The following is a 9,231-nucleotide window of genomic DNA, read 5'->3' on the forward strand; positions in this document are numbered from 1 at the left end:
GAGGCCGACCTCCATGCAGAATATGACCTGCCTACAACCACTCTTTGCCTTCTGTGGGCAAGCCAGTTCTGGATCCACAAAGCAATGTCCCCTTGGATCCCATGCCTCCTTACTTTCTGAATAAACCTTGCATGGGGTACCTTATTAAATGCCTTGCTGAAATCCATATAAACTACATCTACTGCTCTTCTTTCATCATTGTGTTTAGTCACATCCTCAAAAAATTAAATCAGGCTCGTGAGGCTTGACCTGCCCTTGTCAAAGCCATACTGACTATTCCTAATCATGTTATACCTCTCCAAATGTTCATAAATCCTGCCTCTCAGGATCTTCTCCATCAACTTACTGAGGTAGGACTCACTGGTCTATGACTTCCAGGGCTATCTTTACTCCCTTTCTTGAATAAAGGAACAACATCGGCAACCCTCCAATCCTCTAGAACTTCTCCCGTCCCCGTTGATGATGCAAAGATCATCACCAGAGACTCAGCAATCTCCCTCGCCTCCCACAGTGGCCTGGGGTACATCTCATCCGGTCCTGGCGACTTATCCAACTTGATGCTTTCCCAAAGCTCCAGCACATCCTCTTTCTTAATATCTACATGTTCAAGCTTTTCAGTCTGCTGCAAGTCATCACGACAATCACTAAGATCCTTTTCCATAGTGAATACGGAAGTAAAATATTTATTAAGTACCTCTGCTATTTCCTCCGGTTCCATACATACTTTCCCACTGTCACACTTGATAGGTCCTATTCTTTCACGTCTTATCCTCTTGCTCTTCACATACTTGTAGAATGCCTTGGGGTTTTCCTTAACCCTGCCTGCCAAGGCCTTCTCATGGCCTCTTCTGGCTCTCCTAATTTCCTTCTTAAGCTCCTTCCTGTTAGCCTTATAACCTTCTAGATCTTTAACATTGCCTAGCTCTCTGAACCTTTTGTAAGCTTTTCTTTTCTTCTTGACTAGATTTATTACAGCCTTTGTACACCACGGTTCCTGTACCCTACCATAACGTCCCTGTCTCATCGGAACTTACCCATGCAGAGCTCCACACAAACATCCCCTGAACATTTGCCACATTTCGTCCATACTTTTCCCTAAGAGCATCTGTTTCCAGTTTCCTGCCTGATAGCCTCATATTTCCCCTTGCTCCAATTAAACATTTCCCTAACTTGTCTGCTCCTATCCCTCTCCAATGCTATGGTAAAGGAGACAGAATTATGATCACTATCTCCAAAATGCTCTCCCACTGAGAGACCTGACACCTGACCGGGTTCATTTCCCAATACCAGATCAAGTACAGCCTCTTCTCTTGTAGGCTTATCTACATATTGTGTCAAGAAACCTTCCTGAACACACCTAACAAATTCCACCCCATCTTAAACCCCTTGCTCTTGGGATACGCCAATCGATATTTGGGAAATTAAAGCCTCCCATCATGACAACTCTGTTATTATTACACCTTTCCAGGATCTGTTTCCCTATCTGCTCCTCGATATCCCTGTTACTATTGGGCGGCCTATGAAAAACACCCAGTAAAGTTATTGACCCCTTCCTGTTCCTAACCTCCACCCACAGAGACCCCGTAGACAATCCCTCCATGGCGTCCACCTTTCCTGCAGCTGTGACACTATCTCTGATCAAAAGTGCCTCGCCCCCACCTCTTTTGCCTCCCTCCCTGTCCTTGTTGAAACATCTAAAACCCAGCAATTGAAGTAACCATTCCTGTCCCTGAGCCATCCAAGTCTCTAATGGCCACCACATCATATCTCCAAGTACTGATCCACGCTCTAAGCTCATCCGCTTTGCTCACAACACTCCTTGCGTTAAAATAGACGTATCTCAAACATTCGGTCTGAGATCATCCTTTCTCTATCACCTGCCTATCCTCCCTCTCGCACTGTCTACAAGCTTTCTCTATTTGTGAGCCAACCCCCTCTTCCCTAGTCTCTTCAGTTCGGTTGCCAGCCCCCAACCATTCTAGTTTAAACTCGCAGTAGCCTTAGCAAACCTCCCTGCCAGGATATTGGTCCCCCTCAGATTGAAGTGCAACCTGTCCTTTTTGTACAGGGCACACCTGCCCCATGAGAGGTCCCAATGATCCAGAAATCTAAATCCCTGCCCCCTGCTCCAATCCCTCAGCCACGCATTTATCCTCCACCTCATTTACCCCTGACATCTCCTCTGTACCCACTCCCAAGCACCTTAAAACTATGCCCTCTCGTTCTGGCCATTTCAGCCCTGGGAAAAAGGCCCTGACTATCCACGCAATCAATACTTCTCATTATCTTGTTCACCTCTATCAGGTCACCTCTCATCCTCCGTCACTGCAAAGAGAAAAGGCCGAGTTCACTCAACCTATTCTCATAAAGCATGCTCCCCAATCCAGGCAACATCCTTGTAAATCTCCTCTGCACCCTTTCTGTGGCTTCCACGTCATTCCTGTAGTGAGGCGACCAGAACTGAGCACAGTACTCCAAGTGGGGTCTGACCAGGGTCCTATATAGCTGTAACATTACCTCTCGGCTCTTAAACTCAATCCCACGATTGATGAAGGCCAATGCACCGTATGCTTCCTTAACCACAGAGTCAACCTGCGTAGCAGCTTTGAGTGTCCTTTGGACTCAGACCCCAAGATTCCTCTGATCCTCCACAGTGCCAAGAGTCTGACCACTAATGCTATATTCTGCCATCATATTTGACTCGATAGCCGAATTCTGCTCTTGCGTCTTATAATCCTGGTTCCCTCTTGGTTCATGTCACCTTGCCATGGAAGAGATCCCAGTGATGCTGTCTGATCTGCACCCACACTTTGTCTGTACATTTCAGCCGTCCTGCCTTCCTGTTTCTAAACTCGCTCGTACATGGCAGAAGGGGTAGTCCAGCGATTACAATATACCAGCACTTCTTCTTTACAACTTGTCTATTGATCTGTAAATCTCTGTTGCAGGACCTCATCTCTCTCCTTGCGGATGATCATTGGTGCCAGCGTGGACTATGCCTTTTTATCATGGGGCAAAATACATTCTGAGTGTCGCACAAATCAGATCGATGACCTTTTCTTCAGTCTTGCTTCGTGAAGGTCGGGGCTGTGAATGAATGTTTGCATTTTCTGTTGTTTTTTTTTAGGTGTTGTCTGAAGCCTGTGGCCAAGAAATCACAGCAAAGCACATGCTACCGACGGTTCTCCAGATGGCAGGCGATCAGGTGGCAAACATTCGCTTCAACGTGGCTAAATCATTGCAGAAAATAGGACCGGTTTTAGATGCCAGGTAAGTATTTGAGTTGGGGTTTATAACCCGGCCTGTGGAGAATGTTTCGTCTCCAGTTTGGAATGGAAGTTGAGACACCACTGTGGTGGCGTTTAGTGATGGAGTCGCACCGTCCTTTGTCCCCACAGGTCCAATCCGGCCAAGACCACCATCTCTGCCGGTCCCATCGTCTCAGGTTCTCAACCTGGGGTTCATGGACCCCTAGCGTAATGATCCATGGCACCAAAATATTTGTGCACCCTTGCTCTAAACCTTTCCTGCCCGCGTACCTGTCCTTATTGAAGTTGTTAATGTGCCTGCCTCAACCAGTTCCTCTGGCAGCTCATTCCATGTACTGCGTGGGGGAGGGGCATAAACTTAACCCTCAGGCCTCCCCCTCCCCTGTGGTGTTTGCCTCACTTTCCTGCTTGACCTGGATCCTCATTTTACTACAGCTTTCCCAAGCAATGCGCAATATTCCTTTTTGTGAGGTTCCATTCAGTACTGGGGAAGTTGAAATCAGCCACTCAGTGACCCTATTTTTAAGTCTTTCTGTGACTGGGGTTGAGGGGGATAATGAATTGGCTGTAATGGAATGGCAGAGTAGACTCGATGGGCTGAATGGCCTGATTTTGCTCCTGTGTGGCATGGTCATATCTGCCTGTATATCTGTTCCCCAGCTCCCAGTGGCCTTTTGGCAGCCTAGCACAGTAATTAAACCATTTTGTTCATGTGTCATGCAATATATGTCGTCTGCATGGACTTCAGTGAGACCTTTGACAGGGTCCCACACGGGAGGCTGGTCCTTATTGTTAAAACTTCTGGCAAGCTGGCAATGTGGGTTATAAGTTGGCTGAGGATGGTGGAGGGTGTTTCAAGCAAAGCTTGGGTTCTGGATATAGTCAGTTGAACTGTATAGAAGCATGCCCTCTTGTCCATTACATCTATACTGACAATCACTCCTTGCTATAGTAAACCCACTCAGCCACACTAACTCCACATCCCTCTGTCTTGCTCACTGAGCCTGTAGAACAGGCCCATTGGCCCACAATGTTGTGCCAAACTAATTCTTCCTTTTCAGTCCGGACGAAGGGTCTGGGCCCGAAACGTCACCTGTTTATTCATTTCCATAGGTGCTACCTGACCTGCTGAGGTCCTCCAGCATTTTGTGTGTGTTGCTCTGGGTTTCCAACACCTGCAGACTTTATAAATAAAGCAGCGCCTAATTGAACCATGTCCTTTTGCCCGCACGTGGCCGATATCCTCCATTCTCAGCACGTTCATTTGCCTGTCTAACAGTGTCTTAAATACTTCAATGCTCACACAAAACGCTGGAGGAACTCAGCAGGTCAGGCAGTGTCCATGGAAATGAATAACCAGTCGGTGTTTCAGACCGTGACCCTTCATTGGATCATAAACACTTGTTTCATACCTGCATCCAGTTCCACCAGACCCGTCGGTGTGTTCCAGGTACTCAAATCCTCGGCACATCTTTGAGCTGTTCTCTTCTGGCTCTTACATCTCAACTGTGAGCCGTCTGCCTTTGCCTCAGAATTTTGTAAACTTCTATCAGCTCGTCCCTCCCTCAGACTCCATCACTCTGGAGAAAGCAACCTCTCCGGTAACATCTGCAGTACCAGCCAGCATGTCTTCTGTACCTTTTTCAGACCCTTTAAAGGGGAGGCCAGAGCTGAATTCAGTACTCCAAATGTGACTGAACCAGAGGTTTATCACAGGCAACGTCCTGTAAACATCTTCTGTACCTTCTTCAAAGTCTCCACACCCTTTAAAGGGGAGACCAGAGCTGAATTCAGTACTCCAAATGTGACCTAACCAGAGGTTTATCAAGTGACTGTCCAGGTTTTGTTCCTGCCTGCACCACCACCACCTCCTTTGGCAGCTCAGCTACCAACTCCTGCATGAAAAGGTTACTCCTCCAATCTTCTTTAATACATCTTCCCTCTCTCCTTCAACCACTGATGGATAAATCCTGGTTAGAAGTGAAAACCGCACAGTGAGATTTCAGTTAACGCCACCACCATCTTCATCATCATGAGACGTGGGCGATCGTGGTCTCTCCATGGCCACGATTGTTCTTGGCAAATTGTCCTGCAGAACTGGTTTGTGCCATTGACGCCTTCTGGGCCGTGTGTGTCTTTACAAGACGAGGTGACCCCCCGACCCCCCAGCCATTATCAGTGCTCTTCAGAGATTGTCTGCCCGGCGTCAGTGGTCGTACAACCGGGACTTGTGATCTGCACCGGCTGCACACATGACTGTCCACCATCTGCTCCCACGGCATCGCGTGACCCGGATCAGGTGGGGGGGCTTAAGCAGGTGTTGCACCTTGCCCAAGGGTGACCTGCAGGCCTGCGGAGGGAAGGAGCACCCTACACCTCCTTTGGTAGCGACGTATCTCCACCCCGCCAACCCGTCCGGTGAACGATTTTTGTGAAATTGTGCGTTTGTGATTTGATTGGAATTTGTGTGGAAAGCAATAACAGATGGATTGCATTAAAAGGAAGTTTATGCATTCAGTGCCCCCTCTCTTCAACGGCATAAAAATGGGGCATCCAAATTATTCTCCTTTTGCATCCACTACCCCAAATGAGCTCAGCTGCAGTTTCTGACCATAGTCTGCTAGTTGAGCTCTAACCTGTATCTGGCCAGTAAACGATCAGTTGTGGTAGTGAGAGCCTGTGTGAGAGGCAGAAATAGGAGATTTTAATCTGGGTAATATCCAGTATCGCTTTAGATTTAAGTGAATGTGCTGCTGTCTTGTTTTGAAGGTCAGAGGTACTAAAAATTGCTTTTAAATCACAGCACTTTACAGAACAAGTTCAAACCAATACTGGAGAAATTGGGTCAGGACCAAGATATGGACGTAAAGTACTTTGCGCAGGAAGCTATGACTGGTAAGTTGTGGCTTTGGACCCAGCTCGGTACGAGCATAAGCATTCTCCCTTCAAGCAGTTGTGGCCTGCATTGTCCCAGAGTTTGTCACTGGGTCTCTGAAGATGAGCACACGACAAGATGGGTGTCTGCTGGGTTCCTGCTGTAGGTGCACTGATGATAGAAAAGGCTCTTTAAACTAAAGATGTGTGTTTTGTAATCTGCATGTGTAACTAGTGAGGGTCAGGGGAAAACATGCAGTCCTCAGCACGTTCATTAAAGGGGATAAAACACAAATTATGGATTCAAAACTCTGAACCAGCAAGAGGGTTATTCGAGGTGCTGGCACAATGCTGTGATATTTGGAACTGTTTCCAGTTAAAGGGATTTACCAATTGTTCAGAATTATAAACCTTGTTACAGAGCCAAGCATGAAGTTCTCAGTTCTGTCTCTTACTTGCCTCCCTGTTTCTGTAAGCTGAATATTTTAAGAACCAATCCAGAGTTTTGAGTACAATCCTCAGTAAAGAGTTCTGTGTTTATATTAGGTGATTTTTGGGGTTTAGGAACGGGTGTTAAAATCTAGTGCCAGGCATCCCACCCTGCAAAATCTCATTTCAGGGAGGTAGCACTATCAATTTGCGGGAGACTTCCGGGAGAGGTGGGATGCCTGCAATAGAGTAGCTGTTAGCAGCCAGCCAGCTAGTTTAAATAGTTAGTTATGCTAATGAATGAATGACTCTGTTAAACTCACCTCAACATGTCTTTTACAGTCTTAACCCACCATGGGCAAGAGAAACGTCATTGTTGCAAACAGTACAGCGAGCAACCCTGTCATTATTTGGACCCCTGTTAGGCAGGGGTACACTTTAGTGTAGTCTGGGGTGATGTATGGGACACTCTGCCATGGCGGGCTCTCGCTCACACTCTCTCTCTCTCTCTCATGGTTGCTCGCGCGCTCTCAAGCACTCTCGCTTGCTTTCTCGCGCGCTCTCTCACTTGCTTTCGCTCTGGCTCGCTCTCTTTTGCGCTCACGCTCTCTTGCTTTCTCTCACTCACTCTCAAAAAGATTGATTTCCATGATATTGTATATAATTTGCGGGCATCAGGGAGCCGCTATTCATATCCGGGAGAGGTGGCATGTCTGTAGTGCTATTCAATAGGTCTTACAGTGACTGAGGCCTCCGTCGGTCAGAGTCGACCATGGATGTTGTGTCCCAGCTGTCCAGATACGCCAGCCTGGGCAGTACGATATGGAGAGCAAGCTGTTGCCCCATGTAGCAAGCTCCCCGTCTGCACGCACCCAAAGGAACGGCAGATTGAGTTTCGTACCAGGAGCACCACAGGAGTTGTCAGTCAGCGTAGGACTGCCTTAGGGACTCCAGCTCCGGGTTTACTCCCGAAGCCTTCCCTGTGAGTGGGTACAGCCGCAAGGCAGTGGAGGTTTGAGATCAGAATTTTCCTTCTCCTAGATGAGCTGACGAGTCCCATCTGCCCGAATAGGTCTTGAAGCAACAGGAATTAAGAGTTGGCAATTGTATGAATTCACTTGCAATATTTTAGAAATGACATACTCCATCGCTAGAATTCCCACAAGTTGTCGTCATAGCTTACAGATAGATGTGTGTTCTGATTATCTTCAGAAACGTTCCCATTTTGTCTCCGTTTAATATCTAATCTGCATGTTTTCCTTTTTATCTAGTGCTTGCCTTATCGTAGAAAGGAGTGAAGAAACGGCCCTCCAGACTTGCAACGAGATCTGCTGCTGACATCTTTGAAAACCTTCTTCCATTCTCTCTTTGTACCGTATAGGAAAAAGGAAAGTTACGTCACATCCGGAGTTTCTCCAGTTAGCGAACGATTTCCCTCCACGCCTCTCTGACATAGTGGGGAACCGCGTACGAAGCAAGTTACAGCAATGGTTTGCCATTGCCTTCTGCCGGGTGAGTTTCCAAAGAGATCACCAGCTCGTAACCCAGCATGGATGGAAAGCGTGCAGGGGAGCCGGCTGGATTCAAACTCGGGGTGACGCCACTACAACACCAGCTGGGTCAGCCGACTGTATGATATGGGGACTGCTTTATGTTGTAGTAACACGTCGTTGCATGCGCTATTAGGCGCACATTGATACGTATGTGTGTGTTCTGCATCGTTTTCTACTAGTAAAGAACCATGAAACTTCGCTCCTGTCTCCAGCATTTTTATTAATAGCATTGTTGTGTAGCCAGGCCACATACACAACACTCTTTAAAGAATTACCCCTGGAAATGTAAACTTCTCGTACGTAGTGTCACTGGATTTCAGCTGCCTTGTAGATTCTGGTTCTGCAGTCTTTCTGCTGTCTCAATTTAGCTTAAGATATCGAGCTGTCTACTCCCCCTATTTATTTTCAGTGACTGTAGTGTACCCAGTGGTATTGTGTATCCGATGGGTTTAACTGTTAACAAGGATGTGAGGTTATTAGCTTTGCTGCTCTGTCGACAGTCACTTGTATCCAGCATGCCTCCTCCTCCTTTCCCAAAACACCTTCGCTTGTATTCCCAGCATCCAGTGGCAAATGCTCGAATTAAAACTGAAACAACAGGAATTCTGCAGATGCTGGAAATTCAAGCAACATACATCAAAGTTGCTGGTGAACGCAGCAGGCCAGGCAGCATCTATAGGAAGAGGTACAATCGACGTTTCAGGCCGAGACCCTTCGTCAGGACTAACTGAAGGAAGAGTGAGTAAGGGATTTGAAAGTTGGAGGGGGAGGGGGAGATCCAAAATGACAGGAGAAGACAGGAGGGGGAGGGATAGAGCCAAGAGCTGGACAGGTGATAGGCAAAAGGGGATATGAGAGGATCATGGGACAGGAGGTCCGGGAAGAAAGACAAGGGGGGGGGGTGACCCAGAGGATGGGCAAGAGGTATATTCAGAGGGACAGAGGGAGAAAAAGGAGAGTAAGAGAAAGAATGTGTGCATAAAAATGAGTAACGGATGGGGTACGAGGGGGAGGTGGGGCCTTAGCGGAAGTTAGAGAAGTCGATGTTCATGACATCAGGTTGGAGGCTACCCAGACGGAATATAAGGTGTTGTTCCTCCAACCTG

The 9,231-nt window shown here is 47.4% G+C and overlaps 1 pseudogene; it reads left to right on the plus strand.

Moving 5' to 3' along the window:
- LOC134352509 (serine/threonine-protein phosphatase 2A 65 kDa regulatory subunit A alpha isoform-like) overlaps nt 1-8,258 on the plus strand; it is a 54,333-nt pseudogene extending 46,075 nt beyond the window's left edge.
- Nucleotides 8,259-9,231: the final 973 nt, after the last annotated feature.

The sequence above is a fragment of the Mobula hypostoma genome, chromosome 10 (genome assembly GCF_963921235.1).
Source record: "Mobula hypostoma chromosome 10, sMobHyp1.1, whole genome shotgun sequence".
NCBI lineage: Eukaryota > Metazoa > Chordata > Chondrichthyes > Myliobatiformes > Myliobatidae > Mobula > Mobula hypostoma.